The sequence below is a fragment of the Rattus norvegicus genome, chromosome 13, assembly GCF_036323735.1.
Source record: "Rattus norvegicus strain BN/NHsdMcwi chromosome 13, GRCr8, whole genome shotgun sequence".
Lineage (NCBI taxonomy): Eukaryota > Metazoa > Chordata > Mammalia > Rodentia > Muridae > Rattus > Rattus norvegicus.
This window is the reverse complement of record NC_086031.1, coordinates 105,205,363-105,220,754: the sequence shown is the minus strand read 5'-3', so window position 1 is coordinate 105,220,754 and position 15,392 is coordinate 105,205,363. Positions and strand designations below refer to the sequence as shown.

Below are 15,392 nucleotides of genomic sequence, written 5' to 3'. Positions count from 1 at the left end.
CTGCCGCCCCGCCCCGCTGCTTCCCGCTCTCCGGGCTTGGCCGTGCCCGCCTCCCCACCCCGCGTCCAGTCCCGGCCCGTCCCCGCCCCCTGCTCCCACCCCGCCCCTGCTTCCTCCTCTCCCCGCCCTCTCGCCGCACCTCGGGGTCCAGGATCCCACCCAAGTCGCTGCTTTCCGCTAAAGGCCAGGCGCTTCGTGGAAGTCACGTGGCAGCACCGAAGCCCACCCACGGAGGAGACCCCGCGTGGGTGGGGACGAGGTGCTGGCGCGGCGCCGCCTTGGACGGTCCTCCGGCCGCTCCGGGGAAGTTCGGACGAAGTGGCTTCACTGTCCCTTCGCTGCCTCCCCTCTACTCCCAAGCGCGGGTTACCGGCGATGGGGGGCATTTCTTCCGGGCGACGTGGCACCTGGACCGGAGGCGCCAGTGGGCAGGGACAGCGGCGGAGACCCTCCGCGCGAACGGGGCAGCGGGAGCCTCAGGGCTTTTCTACCGCAGCGTCGTCCGGTCCAGTAGGAGGGAGGGGGCGAGGTGACTCGGAGGGCGGATTCTGATGGGGGTTGGGGGAAGGCGGCAAAAGGAGGTTGTGAACTGAAACTGTGAAAGGTGTCCTCCACACTAGCCGTCCATCCTCACGTATTCAGGGATATGGGCAGGCCGTGCTGCTTCTGCTTCTTAAGATTAAGGTGATACCTACTAAAGACTAAACTACATGGTTGCCACGTTTATGCCAGACTAGGTAGAGACATATCTCACCCCTCTTCACCTGCCTGCCGGGTTTTAAAATACCAAGTCAAGATGACTGTGCCCAGCAAAGAAAAACAACACACAAAAAACCCTAACAGGTGCAGACTTGTGGTCTGTGCTTAGGGGAGAAAAGCTAACCGCGAACTGGGGGGACAGGTGAGAACCAGACAAGTGTGGCCTTTCTCACGTGTTCATTTTGGCCTTCTGGCTTCTGGGCAGTGGGAGAGGTGACCTTCCTGAGTCCCCACCCGGTGCGCATGGCTCTGTGCCAGGATTTAAGACCTCAGCCTGGAGAGAGGAACTTGTTTGAACCTGCCTGGCTGGCTTCAGGCTCGAGGAGAGATGGTCATATGTGTTAGTAGGTCATAGCATAGCCAGTGTTCATGAACCATGCATTAATAGAAGAGCCTTTCCATGCTATGAGTTCCGCCCAAATCCCTCTTCTAGCAACAACATAAAGAGTGTGTGCGCGCGTGCATGTGTGTATGTGTGTGTGTGTGGGTGTGTGAGAGAGAGAGAATGTGTGTGTGACTGTATATGTGAGAGAGAATGTGTGTGTTGTGTATGTGAGAAAGAGAGAATGTGTGTGCGTGTGTGTATGAGAGAGAGAGAGAGAGAGAGAGAGAGAGAGAGAGAGAGAGAGAGAGGGAGGAGGAGGAGGAGAGAGTGAAGAGACAGACAAGCACAATTTCATCTCACACAGTATACAGGAGCACACAAAAGACCTCTGTCCTTAAAAATTGAAGGACCCTGTTGGCTGTGGTGGCCTAAGCCTACAGTTTCTCCACTCAGAAGGTTGAGGCAGGATTTCCACAAGTTCCACTCACTGTATAGCCTGGGCTATAATACAGTAACAGCCAGGCTAGCCAGAGCTAGATAGCAGGACAGGGTCTCAAAGCAGCCAAAAACAAGCAAAATAATCAACTTTTGGGGCAAGCGGTCATAACTGTTAAACAGTTTCCTCCTCCCATGTTTGAGAATGGGGGGAATCCTCCACCTATCAGTGTACAGTGGCTCCTTTCCTGTTCTTTTTTTTTTTTTTTTCTTTTTTTCGGAGCTGGGGACCGAACCCAGGGCCTTGTGCTTGCTAGGCAAGTGCTCTACCACTGAGCTAAATTCCCAACCCCTCCTTTCCCGTTGAAAAGCTGCACCACGTTCTAAGTCCTCTAGGGTCCTCCCCACAGAGCCTGGGGCTGGGGCCAGCAACAGACTTATATTGGCTTAGTCTACTTATGGGATTGTTTCTCTTTTCCTTTCTTTCTACCCCCCGACCCCCAAACGCACTCATACACACATTGGGTTCTCTGTGTACAGTCCTGGATGTCTTTGAACTCACTTTGTAGACTAGGCTAACCTTGAACTCAGACATCTGCTTCCTGAGCACTGAGACTAAAGGTGCATGTCACCATGCCCAGCATCGAATGATTTCTTTCCCTTCATATAAATCTGCACACCATATGAGTATCTGGTCCCAGAAGAAGGTGTCAGACCCCTGGAAATGGAGTTCTGGATAGTTAATTGTGAGTCACCGTGTGGCTGCTGGGAGTGGAACCTGGGTCTTCTCCAAGAGCAGTAAAGTGCTTTTCACCCAACCGGTCATCTTTCCAGCCCCTAGAATTGTCATCTATTTTGCATGCTTTCTTAAACTTCTTGAAAAGGTTGATGCTGGCTTCTTTACACATGCCACGTTTACAAAACAACATTCTATTTATTTCTGTTATCCCCACGAAACTATTACAGTATGGCGCTAGGTTCATTTGCCACACTAGAGTGCCAAGATGAATGCCAGCTTGGTCTATATATAAAGTTCCAGGCAAGTCAGAATTGCATAGTCTATCAGATAGACAGACAGACTGACAGATAGACAGAGTAAACTGGGTGTGGTGGCACACAGCTTTGATTCCAGCATTCGGAGGCAGAGGCAGATAAATTTGAATTTGAGGCCAGTCTGGTCTACATAGTAAGTTCTGTCTCAAAAACACAAAATGAATGAATGAAAAAGAAAAGCAAAACAAGCTTCAAATCTCTGTTTTCTTTTAATGTGTTTTCCCTTGAACTGGGAGGAGATCTGGTATGATTTGTCAGGTTCCTATTTATACCACAATGACTCTGAGTTGTGTCTCTGAGGGGTGGGGGATGCACTGTAGGTTCAGGACTCCGTGAGGAGATGTAACAGGTTCAGAGCTTGGCGATCCAACGCTCTGCTGGTTCATTTCACCAGAAGATGGTTCTTTCCAATAACAAGCCGCTTAGATGCGTGAAGGTCCTGTGAGCAGTTCACTCCTGCTGTTCTTTTTTAGGAAACTGGTCTTCTAGTAAATGTCTTCTCATGGCTTTTCTCAGAAGACGGAGTCCTGTGGGCCTCTGGTGAGGCTAGGGAAGAGAAAGCCAAAGGTAGAGACCACTGTACTTACCAGAAATTGGCCACTGTGTGTCAGCCACTGTGGGCAGGAGAGCCACACGTCAGGGAACTCCCTGTAGATAGTCAGGCAAACACTGGAGTACTTTGGATGTGGTCTATCTCCAGATGGAGTGTAAAAATAAGGGCTGGAGAGGGCTGGTATGTGGATGGTGTTTTCAAACAGGGAGCTCAATGAAGCTTCTCTGTAGGGCTGTGGAGACACCTGGAGGATGTGGTCCACGCTGCACCAACACAGAAGTAATGTTCTTGTGGAAGTGCCTGGTCATTCAAGAAACTACAGGAGACGCCAGGGTCTAGAGTGGCCTGAGGGAGAGACAGGGCACCTCGAGATGAGAGCAAGAAGGGAGTGAACGCCCCTACTTCAGGGCCACCTTTTACTTGACATAAGGTGGGAAACACAAGGCATCTGAGCAGAGGTTTGGCTTGATCTGGCTTCAGATGCTGTGGGGCCATGTTGGTCACCTCACAAAAGAGACCAATGGAGACCAAGCATCTAAAACAGGAGCCAGCAGACTCCCTCCCAAACAACGACATTTGCAATGGGATATTTAAGTCTCAAGAACAAATTGAAAACAACAAGGAGACCCAGAAGATGAGGGCCATGATCCAAGTGACCTGGGGTAGGGCTGGGAAGACTGTGGAGGGCCAAGAACGGTCTACTGGGAGCTTTTGAATGGAAGGTTCTCAGTGCCTCACTACCATGGCCCACCCTGACCCGGAGTGGCCTTGCTTGTGTCCACCTGGTGGGTGACCTGTTCACGAATGCATTGTTTGCTTTTGTCACAGTGAACAAAATCCTTGTCAGAACACCACAAGGGACCTGGGGGGATGGTTAAAGTGAGAGGCAAGCCATGGAACTGGAGTTCAGAGTCCCAGAACCCTTGTAAATTCAGAATGGGCGGGGTTGGGGATTTAGCTCAGTGGTAGAGCGCTTGCCTAGCAAGCGCAAGGCCCTGGGTTCGGTCGGTCCCCAGCTCGGAAAAAAAGAAAAAAAAATTCAGAATGGGCGTGGTGGCCTATGTGTAGGTCCAGCTTTCTGAGGCAGAGACAAGGGAATCCCCAAAGAAAGCAGGCTAGTAAGATAGCTATTTTGTTCACTGGGATAATGATCAAGATTTGATTCTCTACATCAACCTCAGGCCTTCATGTGGCCCCACACATGGAGAGAGGCACACACACACACACACACACACACACACACACACACACACACCACAGAGACCAGAAAATGGACTAAGGGACATGGGCAGGGCAGGAAGAAAATACTACAAGCCTCAGAGGTTTCAGTCGGGCAGAGCACAAAAAATATAGTGACAGTTCTGGCAAGTGGACTGTTGACAACTGGCTGGGAAGCAGGGTCCACCAGGGTGACTCTACCTTCTAAAAGTCCTATGGCCTCTCGACATAGCACCACCTACTGGGAGAAACATTCACACAGGAGCCTGTGAGGACCATTTTCAATAGTCAATGAAACTTGGGAAAGTGAGATATTTTAACCACAAGTGGGCAAGGACATTGTCTCTTCTCAGCCCATCATCCTGTAGCCCCCTCGAGTCTAGTGGTGTTGAGGTGACTTGAGGGACCCCAGAAAAGGCAGACTTAGCCAGGCAAGTGCACACATGGGGCCCTGCATGTGCTTCACAGACGCTTGTGTGCAGAGACAGTTGGTTTTTTTTTTTCCCAGTTGTATGACCTCCAGGAATATCTCCACTGCCCTCTGTGCTGAACTGTGCAATAGCATATGCTCTACAAAGACAAAAACACCTCCCACACAGCCCAGCGCCAGAATTATGTGGGTGGTGGAAGGGAAATCAGATCTAAACTGAACGCCCAAGCCTCCGGTCTGAAAATCCTGTGTCATCAAACAGAGCCGTAAGCATCTGAGTCTCTTCTTGTTTATAATCCTTCAAAACAGAGTCTGTTCCCTTCAGGAATTAAATGCACACACAAGCGCTGAGGGGAGCTCAGGATCTTCTTGTGTGTTTCTTGTTAACAGGAGCAACACTTGTAACAATATTAATAACATTATTATTATTATTATTATTAATTTTAAGTGTGTGTGTTTTCTGTCTGCACTCATGTCTGTGCCTGGTGCTTGGAATGCCAGATCAGGTTGTTGGGTCTTCTGGACCTGGAGTTACAGACGGTCGTGAGCCAGGAACCTTGGTCCTATGGATGGGCAGCTGGTTGATGAGTCACCTCTCCAGCCACTTGAATATGACATTTCAGCTGTTACTTGGAAACACACTAGAATATTTCAGTAAGCAAGTTAACAGAGGTAAACTCCTGATCTGTCCTTTTGTGGAGGACAGAGTGCGTGACCTTCTACCTTGTTTACATGTTAACTGAAAATTTTAAAATGTGTGAAACCAAGGAAAGGTGGAAAAGGTAACTTCAGGGACTTTGCAGCCAGTGGCAGTGTCACCTAAACACAAACCAGTTGTGAGGAATCTCAGACGACACCAGAGAAAGTGGCTCAGTTAGAGGGACAGACAGATCGGTGCAGCTTGGACTGTCTCATGGTCCCGGCATGAGGTAGAGTGGGCTGCAAAAACATGAACAAATGACTCGGCTCTCCCCACCGCCACCCAGAACCCGGCTTGTAAACCACCCGTTCTAAGAACTTCAACATGAATCACAGGAAAAGAAATCATGAAATGTCCTGAAAAATTACAGCTTAGATGCTTTAAAAAAAAGTAGGGACTTTTCTAAGTCTGTCAACTCTTTAAAATTACATGACATGACCTCTCCCAAATACATACAAATGTCATGTGGAATATAAAAAAATTTAGCCAGGTGTTTCTTAAATTATGCATTCACATGGCTGGGTTATGTTTTTAGTCTCCAGAATGAGGTACTAGAGATCCTTAACACGGTAAGCAAAGCAGCTAGTTGGAAATGTATACAGAGTGATCAGCAAAGCAGCTAGTCAGAAACACAGTGATCACAGAGGCACCAAGAAGTTCATAAGATACAGTGTTTCCTTGAACATAGCGATCTTCTTTCTTTATATGATGAGCTCTGCCTTGTTTGTCTTATATTAACACTTTTTAGACTTATTTTGCCTCCATGTATGTATGTGTGCACCGGGTGCATACCTGTGGCCAGAAGAGGGCATTGCATCCCCCAGAACTGGAGTTACAGACAGTAGGGAGCCACCATGCAGGTGCTTGTGACTCAAGCCTGGACCCTCTGGAAGAGCAGCCAGTGCCCTCAGCCGCTGCGTGGTCTGTCCATCAGTCCTGCCAGCTGAGTTCTACATCCTTGCTGATTTGGTTGTCCTGTTTGTCACGTTCATTTTTCCTGTCTAGTAAGTGCATAATTTTATTCACCAATCATATTAAATTTGCCTTTCCATTCATTTTGGTGAGATTGATCATGAAATTTAACGTTCTCTTTCCTTCCTGATTACAGGTCAAACATGTAGTAGTTTAAAATTTTCCCAATATCAAATTCCACGTGTGTGTGTGTGTGTGTTTCACGTGTGTATGTTCACATGTGTATGTTCACATGTGCACATGCATGTGGAAGCCAGAGGTGTACCTCAGATGTAATTTTCAGGGGCCTTCTGCCTTGTGTTTTGAGACAGGATCTCTCAATGTCCTGGAGCTCAACAAGTAGGTCAGGCTGTCCGGCCAGTGAGCCCAGGAATCCTCCTGTCTCATCTTCCTCAATGGTAGGATTACAAGTTTATGTCACCACTCCTAGATCATCAAGTTTGGTTCTTCTTTCTCACAAGGCACCACTGAGTCGCTGTTACTCAAATTTAACCCTTTATGAACTCTGCTTTGGTTCCTGTTCTGGAAGAGGCCTCTGCTGATGTGGCCACGCTCAGAAGTACCTTCCAACCCCTATGTCTGTGTGCAACTCTCCTGCCTGTCCCCTGCCACACACACACAGCAGAGTGCACAGCCAGCACACGTGTGGGCAAACAGCCTTCTTTTTCTAACGGGTGTGATCTCAAATGTTTGAGGACTCTGCAGTGTCCTTCCGGGTTATCTAATTTATCTGGGTGGACGCCCACTAGGCTATAGTTTACAGCGCTGGTGCTGCAGTTTCTCATCATTGTTTTGGCCCCACATGTTCTTCAAATATACTTCCTCTTACTCTCCCCTCAGTGGATGCAGAAAGGCTCTAGCCAGCTGGCCCTTCTATCTGCCAGGGACCTTCACAGAACTGAGCATGCCCAGTCTTGGGCGATTTGTCATGCTCTCTCCTCCGTGTCTGAGCCCCGTTACCCAGGTGTGTCACTCTGAGGCACCCCTTACGTGTTGTTTTCCTAATAATCGCTCTCCTAGGTTATTTGAGATTGACCTCTCTGAAAGCCGGGAGCTACATCCCATGGCTCTGGGATGTGCTCTCTGGCCTGACTTTATGCTAAACCTCTGACCTGGCTTTGGATCATCTTGTGGCCAGCTCTTGCTGAGCCTTACAGCCTGTGACTGAAGCATGAACTTCCTGGTAAAAGTCATAGAGAGCTACCCAGATAGTTCCCAGAACTGGCCACTTTCTCAATCTATGGGGAGTGGAGAAGGAAAAACAGTACAGATTTCCTGTGTTTCCAGCCAGGGCTCCTCCCAGACATCCTGGAAAGCGTGGTTACAAAGAACAGGCCAGGGGCCCCAGCAAGGGACAGCATGCATGACTGAGGACCATGTTCTTCTGGGGCTCAGGTGGGAAAAGGCTTGTGAGTGTCCTCGTTTCCTTTCTACTGCTCTGATAAAACACTAAACAACCTGGGGAGGAGAGGGCTCATTTCATCCTACACTTTGCAGTCCATCCCTGAGGGAAGTCAGGGCAGGAACTTGGGGTCGGGAAGTGAAGCAGAGACCATGAGGAATGCAGCTCACTGGCTTGCTCTCCGTGGCCTGCTCAGCCCGCTTTCTTACAACACCCAGGACTACCTGCCCAGGGTTGGTGCCAGCCAGGGAGCCGAGCCTTCCCCAGTCAATCATTGGTCAAGAAGACGCCCTGCAGGTCTGCCCTCTGGCCGGTCTGATGGGGGCAATTCCTCCATTAGGGTCTCCCTTCTCAAGTGACTCCTCTGTCAGGCTGACAGGGGGTAGCCAGAGCAGCTAGCATGCTCTCGACCCTGGGCTCAGCTCCCAGCGCAGAGTAAGCCAGGTGCGGCGCAGCCCTGCCTGCCGTCATGACCAGGACTTCTGGGTCATTTCAGCTACATAACGAGTTTACACCATTTAACCCGAACTCCTACCCCCACGACAGAGAAGCTCTGGTTTCTTGGGGCAGCCTAGAAGCTCCAGGAAGTTGACGTTCACCCAAGTTGGTCCCTTCTGCTTCCTCATTTCTTTCCAAGCCACTTACTTCTAAACGTGGGGTCACTGAAACTGCTCAAGCTTCCCCGGGTGCCAGGGAAGCTGAGAGACACAGTCCTGGTACCCTGTGCCTCAAACTGGATCCTGCAGGAGTGTGGCTGGGAACTGTGTGCACAGAGCCCTGGCAGTGATCTGACAGCCAGGACGAGTCCCCTGCTGGGAGCCCAAGGCACCTGATGGTGCTAAACACATGCAGAAGGTGACTGGGTAGTTCTTGCAAATACTCACCTGACTGGGGCGGGGGTAGGAGGCACAAGATATCCCTGGTTTTGGGCAGCCTCCCAGAACCTTGTTTGGGTCTGTTGGTCCTACTGCAGCGGGGAACCGTGTTCCCCACCAGAAACCACGTGGAGGGCCATGATCTGTGCTCCTGCTGACCGTGAAGAGCACTGATACCGAGGACTGCAGAGTGGGGAGAGAGGGACGAGGTAGGCTTTTGTGACACACACCCCACCCCACCCACCCCCACCCCCACAGAAGCCACCAAAGAGAACTCTCCAGTGTGGGCTGCACGGACTGTGCCACCAGAGGAGCTGGCATGGAACTGCTGAAGTACAGCGTGCTCAGACCCCAGGAACCCCAAAACTCTAGATTTAAAATCTCACTCTGGGACGGCAGGAGAGGGACTAACTCCTCCTCTGTTTTTCCATGCCTGCCTTGGAGCATGTGACCCAGCGAACCCAAACAGGCGATCACAGATAGTCATGTAGCCCAGCACCTGGAATTCTTCCTCCATGCTACTGCGTCATCCTGGACATTCTCACCCCTTTCCCCCAAACTAAATAACCCTTGGTTCATCCTGAATAAAGTGTCTGCGTATAAGCCCACCCTGAAGAAAGGTATATGCACAAGCTAAGATGGTCTAGGAGCTGTTCCGTTAAAGATGGCCAGAGAAGGCCTGAAGGGGCTGTAACACTGAGATCCTTGGGGAAGGCCTTCTCTCCCCGCCCCACCCCACTCCCTCTATGCTCCCCACCCTGCCCCACAGCCTTCACTCCCAACTGGACCAGCATCCTGCCCACTTCCGACTCCACTTCATCCTTGGAGCCCAGAATGCTGCAGTGTCCGTACACCCTTAGAGGAGAGGCGGAACCCCAAAGCACACTTAAATGTGAAGGAGATGAAGTGTGGCTCTCCACAACTGACGGCTTCTGGTGGAAGTACAGGAGGGATAGACTCCATCTAAAGGGCAGGCCACTGAGAGTTTGACCATGCTCCAGTGAGTAGACAGAAAACAGAGTGGATTTGTTTCCATTTTTTACTTCTTTTGTTGGGGGCAGGTCCCAAGGGGGGTGACAAGGAAGAACTGGAAAGGGATTGTGATACGAAACTCCCAGAGAATCAATAAAAGTGTTATGTGGGGGAAAAAAATTCCCAAAGTGGCCTTCAGTCCTGTGGGAAGGGTCGTCCACCTCTTATTACTGTCTGGCTTTGGGGCTCTGCCCTTTATCGATCTCATTGTTTTAGTCTCTAGCTCACACCTCCTTCCAAAATACCCACAGGGGCTTTTGGATCCTCCCATCATTCAAGAGGGAAGCCACCTCTTCAAGGAAGTCTTCCTTCAGGCCCTCAGTGTGATCAGCCCCTGTCCTCCTAGAGCCCCCCACCTCCCTTCTCCACAGAATGTAAACTCTGCAGTTTACCCGGCAGCTCACCATGTCCCAGATTATAAGGCTGTAATCTTAGGGGATGCCTCCTGAGAGGTGGGGGGCATGTAACTGATTACTACGGGGTACGGAGTGGCGAGGCTGCTATAGAAGACACCAGACTTCACCAGTAGCCGTGCACACTTCGCCCTTCAAACTGAAACTTGTGCATTTCTGGTGAGCGTAACGGTGCAGCACTTCACCAAGAGCTCCAGCAGTATTGATCCCACACGTGTCCGACCAGGGACCAGCAAGAGGCATGCACTGGGTTAAGTGCCTCGGAGGGACTCTCAGTGAAGTTTGAAGCTGGGGGAGCTGTTGGCTGCTTTGTTATTTTTGAGACAGTCTTACTAGGTAGCACAGGCTGGCTTCAAACTTATGACCTCACTGACCTAGCCCGAGTGCTGGGGGTCATGCACCTTAGGTCAGGACTGCAGGGCTAAGTTGGTTTTTTCACATATTTTATTTTATGCACGTGGGTGTTCTGCCCACGTGTATTTGTGTACCACATTTGTGCCTGGTACCCGAAAGTCAGAAAAAGGTTGGATTCCTTGGAACTGAAGTTTCAGACAGCCATGAGCCGGTGGGTGCTGGGAATTAAACCCAGGTCCTCCGGAAGAGCAGCCAGTGCCGGTGCTCTTGATCACTGAACCATCTGTCCAGCCAGTCTCCATGGCAGCAGTAAGCCACTCCAGTATCCATGCCTTTGTGTGGTTCCCTGCCTGACCCTGAGTCAGGGCTGGCTTGTGAGCTTTTATTAATGGAGCGGGGTGGGGCTGGAGAGACGGCTCTGTGGTTAAGAGCTGCTATTACATAGGACTGAGGTTTAGTTCCCAGCACCCATGCGGAAGCCCACAACTACCCGGAGCTCCAGCGTCGGGGGCTGTGGGCCTTTTCTGGCCTTGGTAGGTACGGCATACACGATGCACATGCATACACGTGGGCGGAGTGCATTAAGGTAAGTACATTTTTAAACAGACTAGATGTGAGCTGTCATTAGAAGGCTGCTGGGCCTGGGCTTTGGAGATGGGGCTGACGGAGCGGGAGCCGGTCCCTAGAGACCGGACCTGGTGCTCACACTGCATCTTCTGACAGACCCGTGCCAGTCAGCCTTCACAGCTCCTGAGACTAGGCAGGGTCAGGTCAGACAGTAGACTGACGTGACGATCAGCAGGCCACTAAAATGACAATTAAAATTTCTGTTTCTTGGGCTGGAGAGACGGCTCAGTGGTTAAGAGCACTGACTGCTCTTCCAGAGGTCCTGAGTTCAATTCACAGCAACCACGAGGTGGCTCACAACCATCTGTAATGGGATCTGATGCCCTCTTTTGGGGTGTCTGCAGACAATGACAGTGTACTCACATACATAATATAAATAAATAAACCTTTAAAAAAAAACCTTTAGTTTCTCCAAAGAGAAAAGGTGATGGATTAAATGTGTGGAGTAAAGGTATGGCATGGGCTGTTGTAAAATGTGGCGAGCCAGTATCAGGAAATCGCTGGAAACTTTATTAAATCAGCTCAGTGATTCAGTGTTTCCTGTGACTGGTATCTGAGCGGTGAGCTCTTCACACCCCGGCTTTGGCGGCTGGAATATCACAGACAGCAAAAACGCATTTGACCCGAGGAAACCTGCTTTAAACATGTTTCCTTTTGTAAACTGCCCCTACTCCTTTACACTAGCCACGCCTGATGTGTGGGAAATTCAGAAAGTTTTCTTGTCTGCCATTATTGAGAACAGTCAGGAGGGAGAGGTGCAAAGCTGAGGCCACCCGAGACCAGACTCGGTCTCAGCCGAGAGCCAGGCCTCTTTGTGCCTGTTCAGATATCCGCTGGAAGGCAGCAAGGGGCTTAGCCACTCTCAGCTCCAGCTCCTCAAGACAGTGGGGGTGATGCTGCCCCATCTCAGGAGGTCTTAGCAGCATGTGGGAATTACTGGTACTTTGCAAGCACATGGGCTCAGTGGCAGATTCTTGCCCATTGAGGCTTGTCCAATAAGGCTCCCCCACAGATGCTTGCCCACTGAGGCTCACCCACTATGCCCAAGACCTTGGCTAAACAAGTTGCCAGCACTCCCAGATGTAGTGGTAAGGGGCTAGGAGTTGGACAGATCTCTGAAATGAATTAGACAGAAAGAGGAGACAGGTTCTTGCTATGTAGCCCAGGCTGGCCTCAAACTTGACATCTTCCTGTCTTAGTCCCCGTCTAAAAAAGAACAGAAACGACAAAAGACCAGCCTGGACAGCACAGCCAAGACCTATGTAAATAATCTTAATTATTTGCAAGTTACCTTAAACAGCGCTGTTGTCTGAACTCAGGGCCTTGAATATTCTAGGCAAGTACTCTGCCACTGCACTGAGCAAATCTGTTCCTGCAACATTTTAATGAGATTTCCTTCTGGGAGGCACGAAAGAGGAAGTGAATTTCATTAGGAAAATTGTGTTTTCTGAGGATTCAAATTCTGGCTTGCCATGCTAACAGTCATGCAGCTCTAGCTGAGATCTCTGTGGGGGAAGCCCCTTTCACAGATGACACTGAGCGAAGCTGCTCACAGCTCTTCTGCTGCCTTAGCTGACAGGCCCTTGGTTCACTCTGTTAGGGACCCAGCATAAGCCTCCAGCTTGAAGTCACTGGAGTCCTGAGGGCAGGCCTGGGGGTGCTGGGGTTGGGCTGGGGACGCAGACCCCATCACCCCAGGCAGAGGGCAGCGTTTGTTTACGGACATCTTAGTGCTCCACTGCAGTTTCTGGAAACAAAGCCATTTCTTGCAAACAGTTAATTCCACAGAACTTGCCAAAGCTCGAGCGAGTTTCACTCTCATGTTCCCTCCAGAGGTCAAAGTGCGAGGGGCTCTGGCTCCCGGCCTCCCTCAGATCCTACTTCTCTCTAAAGGAGCCTCGGCGACCGCAGATGTCACGTAACTGGAGCACACTGGACAGGTGGGGGATCTCCGCCCAGCCCCGAGGACCTTGCTGCTGAGTCAGCAAGTACGTGTGGCATGAGACATGCATGACTCCTGCATTCAAACTTTGATTATGAAACTTTCCAACACATAAAGGAGTTCAACTACAACCAACAACTGACATCTTGTCACATTCGTCTCCTCCTTTTGGTTTTGTTTTGGGGGTGTTTGTTTGTTTGTTTGTTTTGTTTTGTTGACAAGGTATTGTCAGGCATCCCAGGTTGGCCGCAGACTCTCAATGCTCCTCCTGTCTCCGCCTCCCAAGTGCTGGGGCTGTAGGCATGGGACTTATTTGTCTCACCTTTTGAAAGCATTTCCTGCTTGATCATCACATCTAAACTCCTTCAGTCTATGACTACAAGAGCTTCACGCAGCTTCACCACACTGGGGCACACAGCACTTGTTCCATCCGAGTCTGTGTTCCGGGCTCGGCTCACATTTGGCTGCAGAACAGACTCTTTTATTCCCTTTAAGGGGAGCGTCCAGGAGGGCTCAGAACCTTCAGTTTTTGATGAAGTCTGACTCTTCAGCACCTAATTCCCAGTCTGTTCGCTTCTCAATACAACTGTCCAGATTCACCGAATTCTGATCAAAAATACTGTCTGCATCAATGTATACAGTAGCTGAGGCTCCTTTAGAGAGAAGTAGGATCTGAGGGAGGCCGGGAGCCAGGGCCCCCTGCACTTTGACCTCTGGAGGGAACATGAGAGTGAAACTTGTGGAATCAACCTCTGCCTAGGTTTCCTTGGTAACCTATCAGCAGGCATGGTTACACTTCCTTCCTTGGATAAGTAGCCTACTTACTGCTTCTAGTGCACCTGCTGCCCGCTCTGTGACCTTGCTCAGGGTTCTGGAGTCCCAGAGCAGGGCAGCTTCGGATGAAAGCCACATTCGTGTATTTACCCTGGAAGAGCAGAAGAGCCAGTGGGTTCGTGGAGAGAGGCCCTGCTGAGAGAGGGAAGGCTGAGCCAGGAAGTCAAACAGCTCCTGTAAGAACCACGCTTATGGGGCTGGGGATTTAGCTCAGTGGTAGAGCGCTTACCTAGGAAGCACAAGGCCCTGGGTTCGGTCCCCAGCTCCGAAAAAAAGAACCAAAAAAAAAAAAGAACCACGCTTATCCCTGGATGAAGGTAGAGTCCTCACGGCATAATCACCTCCTGAAGGCGCCTCCCACCACCTCTCAGCCTATCATGTTGGGGTGGCTGCCTGTACTCATTCCACATCCACGACCCTTGGTGTTGCCCAGGCCCTTTCTGCTTCTCTATGTTCCTCTTTTGAGATGCGTGCCATCACCACCCACTCCACCGCCTTTTGGGTGAACCACTCGGTGGCTTGACTATCCTCACCAAGAAGCCAACACAACTTCTGTTTAAAAAACATTTCATGGCTGCCCATGGCAGACATGTGCCTCTAATCCTAGTACTTGGGAGGTAAAAGGAGATGGGTCTCTATGAGTGCAAGGACCTGAGGACAGCCAGTCTACAGTGTTCCAGACCATCTCGAAAATGAAAAAGTGGGGGGGGGGAGAGGGAGGGGGGAGGATAGAGAGGGAGAGAGAGACTGAGGGGGGAAGGAGGAAAGGGGGGCAGCACTGCACACAGTGTGCATGTAGAGGTCAGAGGACAATTTGTGAGAATGTGCTGTCTCCTCTAGCATGTGGGCCCAGGTGGCAGGCTTGGTGGCAGGTGCCCTCACGTGCTGACCCATCTCCCCAGCCCAGCCCTCAACTGTTGCCTATGGGATCTGCAGTCTTCTTGAGGCTCTCTCTTCCTGGAACTTAGATTTGACCTTTTGTTTAAAATATGCTGACAGATTTTTTAAAAATGTGTATGGGTTTTTTGACTGTTATGTCTGTGGACTACATGCCCAAGAAATCTAGAAAAGGGGATCAGATCGCCAGGACTGGAGTTACTGAGTTGCGAGCCACTGTATGGGTGTTAGGAGTCAAGCTCGGGTTCCCCACCAAGGTCTCTTAACTGCTGAGATCGCTGGACATCAGAGTCTTAAGACCCTCTCCAATTCAGTCTTCCTTTTCCAACAGAGACAAAACCTTTTCAGTTTCTCCCCTCGGGCTTCAATATTTCCATCTTGCCAACCCACGGCCTCAGAGCTTTCTCCCTTTGTCACAGTGTTGGCCCAATCCAAACGCTGTCCACTCTGCTGTGCTTGAGGGCAAGGCTGGGGTTCCCAAGACTTAAAGCCTCATCTGTCCACTGCTTCACAAGGAAACTAACTTTGTGCACACACACACACACACACACACACACACACACACACACAC

General features: G+C 50.5%; 1 long non-coding RNA gene across 1 annotated transcript; it reads left to right on the top strand.

Moving 5' to 3' along the window:
- Window positions 1-139: 139 nt before the first annotated feature.
- LOC120096350 (uncharacterized) lies at window positions 140-14,219 on the top strand. The gene is made up of 2 exons (XR_005492751.2): window positions 140-8,702; window positions 8,821-14,219. It is a non-coding gene; the product is annotated as an uncharacterized LOC120096350 (long non-coding RNA).
- Window positions 14,220-15,392: the final 1,173 nt, after the last annotated feature.